General features: G+C 44.3%; 1 pseudogene; it reads left to right on the top strand.

The window, feature by feature from the left end:
* Positions 1 to 13,526: 13,526 nt before the first annotated feature.
* Positions 13,527 to 14,141, top strand: LOC128598208 (COP9 signalosome complex subunit 8-like; annotated as a pseudogene).
* The last annotated feature ends 823 nt before the right edge of the window (positions 14,142 to 14,964 follow it).

The raw sequence follows: 14,964 nt of genomic DNA on the forward strand, positions 1-14,964 counted from the left end.
GCCCCGGCCAAACAGTAACAAAAAAATAGCCAGGCGTGGTGGGCGCCTGTAGTCCCAGCTGCTCAGGAGGCTGAGGCAAGAGAATTGCTTAAGCCCAAGAGCTGGAGGTTGCTGTGAGTCCTGTGATGTCATGGCACTCTACCAAGGGCAGTACAGTGAGACCCTGTCTCTAAAAAAAAAAAAAAAAATTCCCAAGAGCTGAGTCACCATGGAGAGGACCCTTGTGGTCTCGTTGAGCAGACCTGTTCTAGACCTCACCCTTCTCAGATATCCTCTCTCATCACCCCCTTTTGAGATTCCATTATATTTTAATTTGGGTTCTCAATATCAGCTTGCTTCTACAGGTACCAATGTTAATCACTTTTTCAGCACTTAGATTTTTAGGGACTGTGACTCCTCTTAGGTTCTCTACTCAGGTCTTAATAGTACCATGGTGGTGGGCTAATAAACATACCAGATTTTACTTTTCCCTGTGTCACATTTCTCCTCCCCTTTTCCCAAAGTCCAATTGAGACAAGTCCCTGGAGGAGTTTCCTCAGGCTTCAGCCATGCGTTGACCAGCCGGCTCCCAGTATGTGGCTAGAACAAGGCATGTTGACCATCTTAAAAGTTGCCTTGACTTCCCAAGGGGCAGTGAAGCCCTATTCAGCCAGCTGTGATGACTCTAGGTAAGGATTCCTTCCACCTTTGCTGCCATGCATGTGGTCGGGATGATGATGTAAAGTCGTTTCTACCTTAGTTTGAGGAGGATCAGGTTCTGATCCTTGACCTAGACTTCATTCCCTTGATCCCACAGAGAAAGGATGTACAGACAGAAAAGACTAAACAGAACATGGTTAATTACCTAAATGAAGATTTTTCTTATTATTCTTTCTAGGGCTTTTGTCTATCCAATTCAGTTTTCCTAGTTCTTTTAGTAGTTCCTGCTAAATTGGAACTCCTAAAAGGAGGCCTTTTTGAACAACACCAGTGGCAAGGCCTATAGCCAATTAAGCTTTGCTTCCTGGCAGAGTTTACTGATTCCTGTTCTTATGCCCCTGTTCATGCACTTTATTCTGTTCAAGCTTTGAGGCCTATAAATTGCATATGGTTTCCAGGTGATACCCAAAGCTTTAGCTATTATTTGCACTATTTCTGTTGTGAACGCTAGCCCATTGTCAAATTTAAACCAGAGTGGCAACCTAAACCATTGGATGATTGCTCTGGGCAACACTTTTACTGCTTTAGGAGTTCTTTTTATCCTGGTGGGGAGGGCTTTTACCTATTCCAAGTATGTGCAGACCATCACCAGCAAGTACTTGTTCTCTTTACACCTGGGCATTTCAGTAAAATCTACCTGGAAGTCCTCGAAGGGCATTGCTCCATACGACTGGATTCCTGGGGATACCATCGGTTCTTGGTGCATGTTGAACTGGTTGCAGGTGACACACTGTTGACCGATGGTTTTGGCCAGGCTGCCAGGTGAGAGATGGAGAGGTACTGGACCAGCAACTTCACCAAAGACTCCTGTCCCAGATGAGTGCTCTCATGCATGGCTGCCACCATGGTGGCTCCTAGAAGCTAAGGGACTGCTAGTCGTCCATCTGGCATCTTTTTTTTTGTTTGTTTTTTGTTTTGTTTTGTTTTGTTGTAGAGACAGAGTCTCACTGTACCGCCCTCGGTAGAGTGCCATGGCATCACACGGCTCACAGCAACCTCTAACTCTTGGGCTTACGCGATTCTCTTGCCTCAGCCTCCTGAGCAGCTGGGACTACAGGCGCCTGCCACAACGCCCAGCTAGTCCATCTGGCATCTTTATCTATCCTCCCTCTATTTCCTGGCTCCACTCTGCTGTCAACCATGCCTTCTCTTTCTGGGAATAGATAGGTGAGAGCTCCGGAACCCATGGGATGAGGGGAGCCACTCGCAACACCTGATATGGCTTGGATGCAGCCCTTTTTGCCTCAGTACCAACCATAGTTGTCAGGATCCGGCTTAACTAGGTTCCAGACACAGACCGCTAAGCTACCTTGCTCAAGAACAATTTCTCTTAGGTGCCTGAGGGCTATCTACTTTAGCTGATGAGAGAGTGAGAGAAAGTCTTAGAGAGAGTAAAGCAGTCTTCTTAGAATAGATAAATCTTAGTCTTTAGTAGAGCTTGGTAATCAGCAGAGAGACATCGTGCTGGTGTTCTGCAGGCAGGAGAGGAGACAAAGTAAGCGTGTCAGTGATAAAATGTGCATGCTCCCAACTGCCTTCTCCTCCAGCCTAATATAAGGCTGATCTCATGCCTCTCAACACCACAGGTGTAGAGACTGCCAATTCAACACTGCTCTCATCTCACAAGGTCTCATGCTTGTTAGGAAAGCTAAATCCCTCTCCATGCCCTTTTCACCAAGGTGTTCCATTATTGAGCTATACAGGTATTTCTTATAACTCTCACTCCTCCTAGCCATAGGCTATACAGGCTGCTACACCTAGTGTTTCTTTTAGTGATAGTGGAAGCATCTCGTTGATATCCACAACAGTGCATCACTGCCACTTTTCAGGGTTTCCATACTGCCTCTAGTAACTGAAGTATCTCCTGCTGATACTTAATGTCCTTTCCCCCAGAATTTAATAGTCCCTTCTCCTTGTACAATGTCCTGTGTACTTGGAGAGTCAGAAAAGCATACTTGGAGTCTGTGTAGATATTCATACTTTTCCCTTGACTTAGTTCTAAGGCTCAAGTCAAGGCAATTAGCTCAGCCTTCTAAGCCAATGTTCTTTAGGGTAGGGGCTTAGCCTCTATAGTCTCTGTTAAGGTAACCACTACATACCCAGCCCACTGCTCACCTTGTGCCATCATGTAACTACTTCCATCTACATACAAGTCCTAGTCTGCATCTGTCCAAGGCTCATCACGCAAGTCAGTCTGCTAGAATACACATTATCTATAACCTCCACACAGTCATGCTCAGTTTCTCTTCCACTGACTGGAAGGAGTGTGGCTGGGTTCAGGATGTTAAATACTTCTATTGTTATGTGTAGATTGCCACACGTTCAGCTTTGATACTTAGTTAATCTTGCATTAGTGAGCCAGAAATGTCCTTTTGCGTCCATTAAAGTGACCACAGAGTGGGGTACTTTCACTCTAAGGGTCTGCCCTACAGTCAGCTTATCAGCTTCTTGCACAAGGAGAGCAGTAGCAGCTAGAGCCCATAAGCATGGTGACCATCCTTTTGCCACTCCATCCAGCTGCTTAGAGGGGTAAGCTACAGGTCTTGGCCAGGACCCAACTGGCTGGGTTAACACACCCACAGTCATCTTTCCTTTCTCTGAGACACACAGGGTAAAGGGCTTGGCCAAGTCTGGTAGCCCCAGTGCAGGTGCAGTCACCTGGGAAAAGGCATGTTCTTGTTTTCTTCCCCATGCTAAGGGCTCTCCCTCCTCTCCTTTAGTTGTCTTATACAAGAGTTTGGCCAAGATGGCAAAGTTGGGAATCCAAAGGTGGCAGAAACCTACTGTACCTAAGAATTCCCGAACTTGCTTTCAGCTTGTGGGGTGGGGAGGCAATTAATGACTTGCCTCCATTCCATGCCTAGATTCCCCTCCCCCTGCTGGATAGTAAATCTTAGATAATGTACTTGCTGCTGGCAAATCTGGGCCTTCCATTCAGATACTTTATAGCCACATGCCTCTAGATGTCATAAAAGACAGTCCATGCCTTGGGTTCAGCCCTTTAGGGTAGGGTGCCCTAAGAGGAGGTCATTGACATACTGGAGCAGCACACACCCTAATTCCTTAGCTGGGAATTTCTGGGGGTCACAAGCCAGCACTTCACCAAAAATCGGTGAGGATTTTTAATTATTATTTTCTTTATTTATTTATTGCATTTTTTGGCCGGGGCTGGGTTTGAACCCGCCACCTCCGGCATATGGGGCCGGCGTCCTACCCCTTTGAGCCACAGGCGCTGCCCCCTTTGGTGAGTTTTTGAACTCCTATGGCAATTTGGTCCATGTGCACTGGATCGCAGTTCCTGTGTCTGGTCTCTCTCGCTGAAAAGCAAACAGCCTCTGGCTTTCTGGAGCCAACCTTATACTGAAAAAGGCATCTTTTAAGTCCAGGGAAGTGAACCACTTAACTTCTCCTGGCAGCAGACTCAGCAGAGTATACAGATTAGGCACAGTAGGATGCAGTGTTACAGTTACACCATTTACTGGGAAATTCTCATTTTCCTGAGATATCTATTTAGACACAACAGATAACATTTAATATTGCACAAATTTTTCCAGTGTAGCCAATGGGCAACCTTTGTTGAGTCGTAAGGCTCCAGCACAAATATAACTACTGAATATAATTCTATACTCTTTGGCCAGTCTCTAAGGCTGGGATTTAATACAGGTGGGCCACAGCCTTTTTCTTTGAACCATTTTTCTCTCTCCAGTTTATCTCTTTACTAAACACAAATTATTGCAGAACTAACTTAGTTGCCAAAATAAACTGTACCTTCATTATACTGGGTCTGATTATTTGCATAAAGTGCAGTAAGAATAATTATTAACCATTTAGGCTTTCATTTCCTTTAAAATTGGCTTTGCTGGAACCTTTTATAAGTAATCTCAGGTTAGATGTGAAAGCCTTCCACAAGCCCAGGTTTCATCTCTGCCATTAGATACCTATAGGCATTGGATAAATTCCTCTTCTCTTGAGGTCCCTAAGCACATTTCAATTCCCAGACCTGTCAGAAAGTGACCTTTGTGACTTACTACAGATCAGGAAATGTTATTGATGGGTATCTGGCTAGCTTTTCCAAAGGGCTTTTTTATTGGCCTTATAAACTCGACCTTAAGTCCTTAACACAGTCTGGACACCTCTGGAATGCTATTCCAGCCAAAGCCTTGGTAAAATAACCAGTGCTTTTATCATGTCCTATAGAACAAAACAGATTCTTATTGAACTTATGCAAATAACTGTATTGTCAGAAATTAAGAATACTTACAAATGGCTTTCAAATTCTGGAGAAATCATGGAGAGAGGAAAAAATACTTGTTTCAAATTCTGTCCATAAGTACATACATTGCTTGAAAAGCTACAAATAGCTCAAAAAATAGCTCAAAAGACAGCAAATGGTTTTCTTGACTTCTGGAAAGCAGAACACAGAAAGAATCAGCAATATTTCAAACAAAAAGCCATAATAAACTAGCCCAGTTCCATGTAACTGATTTCTGTTCTGTTTGAAGTTAGTTTAGCAATACTCGTGGACACGTTAACTTTCCAATCAAGGTTCTTTGTTTTTTTAAGCCACATTTGAAAATCAGGTCTATCCAATCTACTTTGGGTGGCACCTGTGGCTCAGTGGGTCTGGCGCCAGCCCCATATACCGAGGGTGGCAGGTTTGAACCCTACCCCAGCCAACTAAAATAGCAATGAGAATTGCAACAAAAAATAGCCGAGCGTTGTGGCAGATGCCTGTAGTCCCAGCTACTCTGGAGGCTGAGGCAAGAGAATTGCTTAAACCCAAGAGTTGGAGATTGCTGTGAGCTGTGACGCTATGGCACTCTATCAAGGGCAACAAAATGAGACTCTGTTTCAAAAAATAAATAAATAAATAAATAAAAGTCTGCTTTTAGGGTGGCGCCTGTGGCTCAGTCGGTAGGGCGCTGGCCCCATATACTGAGGGTGGCAGGTTCAAGCCCAGCCCTGGCTGAACTGCAAACCAAAAAATGGCTGGGTGTTGTGGCGGGCGCCTGTAGTCCCAGCTGCTCAGGAGGCTGAGGCAGGAGAATCGCTTGAGCCCAGGAGTTGGAGGTTGCTGTGAGCTGTGTGATGCCATGGCGCTCTACCGAGGGTAATAAAGTGAGACTCTGTCTCTACCAAAAAAAAAAAAAAAAAAAGTCTGCTTTTAGTCTGAAGGTACTCAGTTTCCAAAGACATCAGGAATTTGAATTTGAGAGAATTCGTCAGCCTCTCTTAATATTTCTTTTTTTTAGATGAGTTAAAATTATTGCTGACAATATACATTAGGGTAGACCAATGTTTTATAATATTGGAACATACATATAACCATACCCACACAAAATTAATCACAATTTCATATTTGACAATGTTTCCTATACATTTTTAATAAATCAAATGAGTCTAATTTGCTTTTCTCAGATTTTCAGCATTCTTAATATTTCAAAAAGACCAAATTTAGAGTTGTGTTTTTGTTTTGTTTTGTTTTGTTGCAGTTGTCATTGTTGTTTTGCTGGCCTGGATCGAGTTTGAACCTGCCAGCCTTCGTGCATGTGGCCAGCACCACAACCACTGTGCTTCACATGCTGAGCCCCAAATTTAGAGTTTTGATTTTGGAAGATTTGTCAGATATCAAAGACTTAAAACATTTGTGCAAACAAGATTACAAGCCAAAAGATTTTAAAGGAAATGCATAGTCAACTGGATCACATGTAAACTCCTTCACAAATTCCCTTTAATGGGCTTCATTTAACCTGCACAGACAATCTACAAATATTCTAAACTTCCTTTAACTTTTGCCCTGCCTTTCACTTTCTTATACAACCACTCTGTTTTAGGACAAAATTTATCACACAAGAGTCTTTTTTTTTTTTTAATTAAATCATAGCTGTGTAATTAATTAATTAATGCAATCATGGGGTACGGTGTGCTGGTTTTATATACCATTTGAAATATATATATATATATATATTTTTTTTTTTTTTTTTTTGTAGAGACAGAGTCTCACTGTACTGCCCTCAGGTAGAGTGCCGTGGCATCACACGGCTCACAGCAACCTCTAACTCTTGGGCTTATGCGATTCTCTTACCTCAGCCTCCCGAGCAGCTGGGACTACAGGCGCACGCCACAACACCGGCTATTTTTGTTACAGTTTGGCCAGGGCTGGGTCCGAACCTGCCACCCTTGGCATATGGGGCCAGGGCCCCACTCACTGAGCCACAGGTGCCGCCCTCCATTTGAAATATTTTCATCTGGGTGGCACCTGTGGCTCAGTGAGTAGGGCGCTAGCCCCATATGCCGAGGGTGGCGGGTTCAAACCCAGCCCCGGCCAAACTGCAACAAAAAAATAGCCGGGCGTTGTGGCAGGTGCCTGTGGTCCCAGCTGCTCGGGAGGCTGAGGCAGGAGAATCACGTAAGCCCAAGAGTTAGAGGTTGCTGTGAGCCGTGTGACGCCACGGCACTCTACCCAAGGGCAGTACAGTGAGACTCTGTCTCTACAAAAAAAAAGAAATATTTTCATCAAACTGGTTAACATATCCTTTACCACATTTTCTTAGTTATTGTGTTAAGACATTTATACGCTACACTTAGTAAATTTAACATGTACCCTTGTAAAATGCACCGTAGGTGAATCACACAAGATTACACAAGAAATCATGGAGAGAGGAAAAAATACTTGTTTCAAATTCTGTCCATAAGTACATACATTGCTTGAAAAGCTACAAATAGCTCAAAAAATAGCTCAAAGGACCACCATTTTCCTTTCTATCTAATTTCTCTTATTCCCAATAACCCACTCCCCACAAAACAGGATCACAGTTCACTATGAAGTCAACCATTCACTCGACCAAACTGATAATTAGGCAAGAATCTTATTCTCTGACAAAGATTCAGTTTCCCCAATAATTTATTTATTTATTTTATTGTATTTATGTATTTGTTTATTTATTTATTTATTTATTTATTTTAGAGACAGAGTCTCACTGTGTCACCCTCAGTAGAGTGTCATGGCGTCACAGCTCACAGCAATCTCCAGCTCTTGGGCTTGGGCGATTCTCTTGCCTCACCCTCCCAAGTAGCTGGGACTACAGGCACCCACCACAACACCTAGCTATTTTTTTTGTTGCAGTTTGCCTGGGGGTGGGTTCAAACCCACCACCCTCCGTTTATGGAGCCAGCACCCTACTCACTGAGCCATAGGTGCCACCCTCCCCAATAATTTAAAAAAACAAATTAGGGGCAGCTCCTGTGGCTCAAGGAGTAGGGTGCTGGCCCCATATACCGGAGGTGGTGGGTTCAAACCCAGCCCCGGCCAAAAAAAAAACTGCAAAAAAAACCAAATTATTACATTTTATAAACAAGAGACATTTTATGAAATTTAACATTGATACAGGATTTTCCCACTCAGGGCTGGACAGGGAACCCCCATTTTTCAGGCTCACGTAAGCTCAGACATCAGATTCCCATCTCTAGGCACAAACATGTTACAGGCCACACCCTCTGAGTCCTAGCAAAGTCATGAACAAAGCAGCCCCAAACATTTTGGATGCCTCAACCCTGACTAGGGAGTACACACCCTAAGCCCTCCCCAGACAAAAACCACAACAAAGACCTAATAACCTTCCCCAAGGTGAGGGGCTGCATTCATTCATTTGGAGAACACCCATTTATTTTGTAAAGGTATTTTTCCATCTACCAAGTCCTGGCCAAAATATCTCTCAGGGCCAATTATTTACCCCTCAACAAAGGACCCATGCAGGAGACCTCTGACTTGGGCCTCCTCCCCGCTGCCAGTAGCTCAGGCACTCTCCACTCTCTACATGCCCCTCTGTCCAACAAAATCCCTTTTATCACCCATCTGATCTGTGGCCCATGGGCTCAATTCTTAAATTCCTGAGACCAAGGACTCACTGAAGCAATTCCAGTAACAAAACCACAACACAGTTATCCTTTCTGATGTCTTTTCATTTCCCCCCAAGTCTCACATGGCCACGTGGCCACCAAAGACTAGACCTATGTCTGAGACAGAAAACAGAAAACCTGGAACTTGCAGGCTCTCTCAGAATAGCCAGGGGGCAAAGTTAGAGCAGGGAAGAAAGGGCCACTCAAAATTGTTTCACCCTGTTAAGGGGTGGGGGGCGCGAAACCCCACCTATTGTTACCTGTCTCTTGGCTGCTTCTCTAAGCACTCACATGCACACAATTCTAACCCATTTCTTAACCTGGGAAGACTTGGTTTCCCACTGGAACTGCTACTTAGCCATAGGAGGCAAACCAACACTCCCTTAGGCCCTGTGAAGAAAGGTCCAGCCCCACCCTTGGAGTCCTGTCAGTCACATCCATACACTCTCATACACCTCTCAACAGACCTGCCGGTGATCTAACATCCCAGGGTTTATCAGACCCTTGCTTCCACCCAAATGGTGGGAACCCCAGATTGATCATACCTTGCCTTAGATGTCTCCCTATGTAGGTACCTGTTCCTGCATGCCAGTTCCTCCCAGTGTTTGACTCCTTGAAGACCCGCTGAAGGAATCCACACAGGGAGGCCAATCTGCCTCCCTGGCACGCTCAGACGTGTCGCCCAGGCCAATCAGGGGCCCCCACGTGGGTATCCAGAGGATTGGCAGCAACTACCAGGTACATGTTCTCTCCAAGGGTGATCTCGTTTCCCGGTCAGAGAACCAAAAATATTGCAGGAAGATGAGGCCCAACGGAGAGAAAGAGCACCCAAACACCATGTTTATAAGAGGAAGGGCTTTATTCACCAGCCAGGAGCTTATGGCATAGCTGGCTTGGTGGTCCCCTTTTTTATTGACAGTCAAAAAGTTTCAATCCATAGGTACTTTTTCCATTGGCCACTTTGAATTAAGTGGGAGGTACTATTCCAGCTCCCACAGAACTACAGGATTTCACAGAAGTGGAAATTTCCAAGTTTCAGGAAGTAAAGTTTACAAATTCCCAAGAGCTGAGTCACCACGAAGAGGACCCTGCAGGTGTATCCTAATGGTCTCCTTGAGAAGACCTGTTCTCCTAGACCGCACACTTCTCCGGTATCCTCTCTCACTCCAACTCCTGAGCTCAAGCAATCCACCCAACTTAGACTCCCACAGTGCTAGGATTATAGGCACAAGCCACCATGCCAGGCCTGAAGCTGTATTAATTAAATGGTTATGTTTATGCTTTCTTTTTTTTTCCAGTTTAACAAACCATTTTTATGTATATGTTACATGCTTTGGAATATATAGATATGTTTATGCTTTCTTAACTCTTGGAATACTACATATGCTTTACGGATTGTTTGGAGATCTCTGCTCAACACAACTTCTAAAGCATAATTGATTGAAGTTTTCTTCTAGATAATGAAAAGACATTGTTTAGAATAACAATTTCTTATTTTTTTTTATTTTTATTTTTTTGTAGAGACAGAGTCTCACTGTACCGCCCTCGGTAGAGTGCTGTGGCGTCACACGGCTCACAGCAACCTCCAGCTCTTGGGCCTACGCAATTCTCCTGCCTCAGCCTCCTGAGCAGCTGGGACTACAGGCGCCTGCCACAACACCCGGCTATTTTTTTGTTGCACTTTGGCCGGGGCTGGGCTTGAACCCACCACCCTCGGTATATGGGGCGGGCACCCTACTCACTAAGCCACAGGCGCCACCCTAGACTAACAATTTCTTTTTGTGTGTGTGTGTGTGATTTTTGGCCGGGGCTGGGTTTGAACTCGCCACCTCCGGCATATGGGACCGGCGCCCTACTCCTTGAGCCACAGGCGCCGCCCTAGACTAACAATTTCTATCATACTAGGGAAAACCTCTAGCTTGTCTTGCTTCATGTTACAGAATGAAATGAACATTGCATCCTAAGCAGCTTCCTCATGGTTTAACTTTGGATCTTGACCTGCTGAACTGAGCTTTATTTATCCTTCCCTTTTATGCCACCCCTGGGAAACCAGGCATTCTGCAAGTAATAATAACTATTTGTCCAAGTTGTTAATTTTTTTTTCTTGAGACAGAGTCTCACTTTGTCACCCCATGTAGAGTGCACTGGCGTTACAGCTCACAGCAACCTCAAATTCTTGGGCTCAAATGATCCTCTTGCCTTAGCCTCCCAAGTAGCTGGGACTACAGGCGCCCACCACAGTGCCTGACTATTTTTAGAGACAAGGTCCTGTTCTTGCTGAGGCTGGTCTCAAATCTGTGAGCTCAAGCTATCCACCTACCTCCGCCTCCCAGAGTACTAGGATTACAGGCGTGAGCCACCTTTACCAGCCTAATTTTTTTTTTTTTGAGACAAAGTCTCACTTTGTCGGTCCCCTCCCCCACTATAGAGTGCAATGAGGTGGCATCATAGTAACCTCAGACTTGAGTCCAAGGCTCATAGCAACCTCAGGCTCTTAGACTCAAGCCATTCTCTTGCCTCAGCCTATGAATGGCTGGGTACCCACCACAATGCCCAGCTGTTTTTTAGAGACAGGGTCTCTCTCTAGCTCAGGCGAACTCGTGAGCTCAGGTGATCCACTGCCTTGGCCCTAGAGTGCTGGGATTACAGGCATAAGCCACTGCACCCAGCCACTTAATTTTTAAATATTAATTAATCTTGTAAAGAAGAGCGACAAATTTACACAATTCCCTAAAGTTACTAGTAATCAATGTTAACTTTTTTTATGGAGACTAGTACTATGTCAAATATGATTGTTTCGACACTTCACAAAAAATATTAGTTGCTATTTAAATTATTTTTGGGGAGCTCAGTGGCTCACCCCTGTAATCCTAGCACTCTGGGAGGTTCAGGTGGATTGCCTGAGCTCACAGGATTGACACCAGCCTGAGCCAGAGCTAGACCCCAGCTCTAAAAATAGCTGGATGTTGTGGCGGGTGCCTGTGGTTCCAGCTACTTGGGAGGCTAATGCAAGAGGATCACTTAGAGCTCAAGATTTTGAGGTTACAGTGAGCTATGATGCCTTGACATTCTACTGTGCATGGCAGAATGAGACTATATCTCAACAACAACAAAAAAATACTTCTGAGAAACTACATTTAAACAATTTTAGCATAATAGCTCTTACCTTTAAAGTGAGTTGTGTTCTTTCTTCTCCTAGTTCAAGTCTTTTGGGTTGAGGGGTGGTTGTTACAGAATTAATCAAAGAGTGTAGCCTTAAAAGCACAGAGGGCTAGAGGATTTGTTACTAGAGGAATTTAATTGACTCTGTATGTATAGATAGTAGTACCAATGGAATTCAGTTATGAAAATAAGTAATTCAAAATCTAAGCTGTTGGCTCGGCGCCTGTGGCTCAAGCAGGTAAAGCGCCAGCCACATACACCTGAACTGGCAGGTTCGAATTCAGCCTGGCCCGCCAAACAATGACGGCTGCAACCAAGAAAAAAAAAAAAAATAGCCAGGCGTTGTGGTGGGCACCTATAGTCCCAGCTACTTGGGAGGTGGAGGCAAAAGAATCACTTGAGCCCAGGAGTTGGAGGTTATTGTGAGCTGTGATGCCATGGCACTCTACCCAGGGTGACAGCTTGAGGCTCTGTCTCAAAAAAAAAAAAAAAAACTAAGCTGTTGGAACTCTAAATTTTTTTAAGCCTTAAAGGAATGTGATTATGCGCCTGAGTCATATGACGAATAGCCATAACCTAGGCAACTATAAACTACTTTGCTTCTCTGTTTATACAGTGGCCTTCTTTCCAACCTGCATTGTTTTGTAAAATGTTGTAAATTACTGAAGGGGATTTTCTTTAACCTTCCTCCTACATTTCTCACACAAAGACTTCATAGTCTTAAGATGGAATGTTAAGTATACTCTTTTAAATTGGGAAGGAAATGAAAATCAGCTAAAAACAAACTAATTGATAGTAATACTTAAACCAGCCTTGTAATGTTGTTAATCCTGTTAAATTTCTTTGTCTTATATAAGCAAGAGCTTAACTTTCACATTCACAGCATTGACTCCATTTCTGTGATGTCCGTGTGTCCTAGAATGGCCATTTCTAGCTTTTTGCTTGAATAAACTCTTTTTTTTTTTTTTTTTTGTAGAGACAGAGTCTCACTTTATGGCCCTCGGTAGAGTGCCGTGGCCTCACACAGCTCACAGCAACCTCCAACTCCTGGGCTTAAGCGATTCTCTTGCCTCAGCCTCCCGAGTAGCTGGGACTACAGGCGCCCGCCACAACGCCCGGCTATAAACTCTTTAAAACTGGATTCTGAGCCTTTGGATTATTTTTTTTTCTTCTTTTTTTTTTTTTTTTTTTTTTGTAGAGACATAGAGTTTCACTGTACCGCCCTAGGGTAGAGTGCCGTGGCATCACACGGCTCACAGCAACCTCTAACTCTTGGGCTTACGCGATTCTCTTGCCTCAGCCTCCCGAGCAGCTGGGACTACAGGCGCCCGCCACAACGCCCGGCTATTTTTTTGTTGCAGTTTGGCCGGGGCTGGGTTTGAACCCGCCACCCTCGGCATATGGGGCCAGCGCCCTACTCACTGAGCCACAGGCGCCGCCCTCCTTTGGATTATTTTAGGTTGACACAGTTAAATATCGTTTTACTCACAGTCAGATCAAAAATTATTTTCTGGATCATTAAAATCTGTAGATAGGAGGAATAGTCTGGAGTCTGGCTCTTGTTAAGGTGCTATAAGCACCTTGGGTGCAAGCAATCCTCTTGCCTCGGTTTTTCTATTTTTTTTTTAAGTAGAGACAGGGTCTCTTGCTCAGCTGGTCTTGAACTGATGAGCTTAAGCAATCCACCCACCTCAGCTTCCCAGAGTGTGGACTTGTAGGTCGTTAAGTACAGCCTTTGACTGATACAAACTTCACAAAACACTGGCCAGGAAGATCCCAGTGGCAGTGGTGGCAGAAAGTGCCTTCAGTTTCAAAAAGTTGCTGGATCAATGAGAGAATCAGGAGCTCAAGACTGCTGGAGGAATTGCTACACCCCCAGTGTATAGTCAACTTCTAGCTTTATATTTGCTCCATAATCACATGAATAATGCAAGATATCTTTGGAAAAGAATACCACCTGCTATAAAATCTGCAAATTCTGAACTTGGAGGAATTTGGTCAGTAGCACAAAGAGTGTGGCAGAGAGATTTCAACACTCACCAGTGGTCTGAAACAGTCCAGCCAATCATGGAAGCACTAAGAGACGCAACAAGGAGATGAGCCTTCGCCTTGGTCTCTCAGGCCCACACCTCCATAATCGCTGGCGATTTTGCAGCCTTTGTAGGACTTCCTGTTGAAGAGGCTGTGAAAGGTATATTAGAACAAGGATAGCAAGCAGACTCCACCACAAGAATGGTTCTGCCCCAAAAGCCAGTTGCAGGATCCCTGGATGTTTCCTAAACGAGTTTAGTCCCTTATCAGAGCCTGCCTCAGTTCCCCCAATTCCCAATGAATAGTAGTTAGCCAGACTGACTGATTATATGGCTTTTCTTGAAAACTGATCACTCTGAGTTCAAGATCCCCCTTCAGATTTCTGTGTACTGACAAATGTAGAAATGTAAAATTTTTATTTTCAATTTATTGGATGGATGAAGTACCTCAGCATTCCTTACTGAGTATGTGATAAAATACATATGTAATATAAAGTACAAAAAAAAAAAAACCTGTAGATAACTCCAAATAGCAATCAGAAGGATCTTGGGCAACTAAATTCTAATTACTGCTCTGCAATCAATTATTTCTCTGACCCTGGAAAATACTCCTAACTCCCCAGTTCTCTTACTATTACCCCCACAAAATCACTCTTAAGTATCTATGCCCACTTGCTGTGTTTCTTTGTTTCTTTGTTTCTTTTTGAGACAGAGTCTCACTGGCTTTGCAGTGCTGTGGTCTCATAGCTCACAGCAACCTCAGATTCAGGGCTCAAGCAATCCTTTTGCCCCAGCCTCCTGAGTAGTTGGGACTATAAGCGCCCACCATGACTCCCATCTCGTTTTCCTATTTTTAGTAGAGATAGGATCTCACCCTTGCTCAGGCTGGTCTCAAACTCCTGAGCTCAAGAGATCCACCACCTTGGCCTCTCAGAGTGTTAGGATTACAGGCCCACTGCACTGGCCTATACAAAGGTCTTGGAGGGAAAATACATGAAGCTGGAGTGCTTCTTACAGAGGGAATAGGATTGTGTTCCAGGGGTAAGGAACTGTGGTCTTAAGGCCACACGTGGACTTTTAGGTCCTTTTATTTATTTTTGTTGTTGTTGTTGAGACAGGATCCCACCCTATGCCCCTGAGCAGAGTGCAGTGGGCCTCCAGAAGCCGCTGGGAT

Source organism: Nycticebus coucang, chromosome 11 (genome assembly GCF_027406575.1).
Source record: "Nycticebus coucang isolate mNycCou1 chromosome 11, mNycCou1.pri, whole genome shotgun sequence".
Classification (NCBI taxonomy): Eukaryota; Metazoa; Chordata; class Mammalia; order Primates; family Lorisidae; genus Nycticebus; species Nycticebus coucang.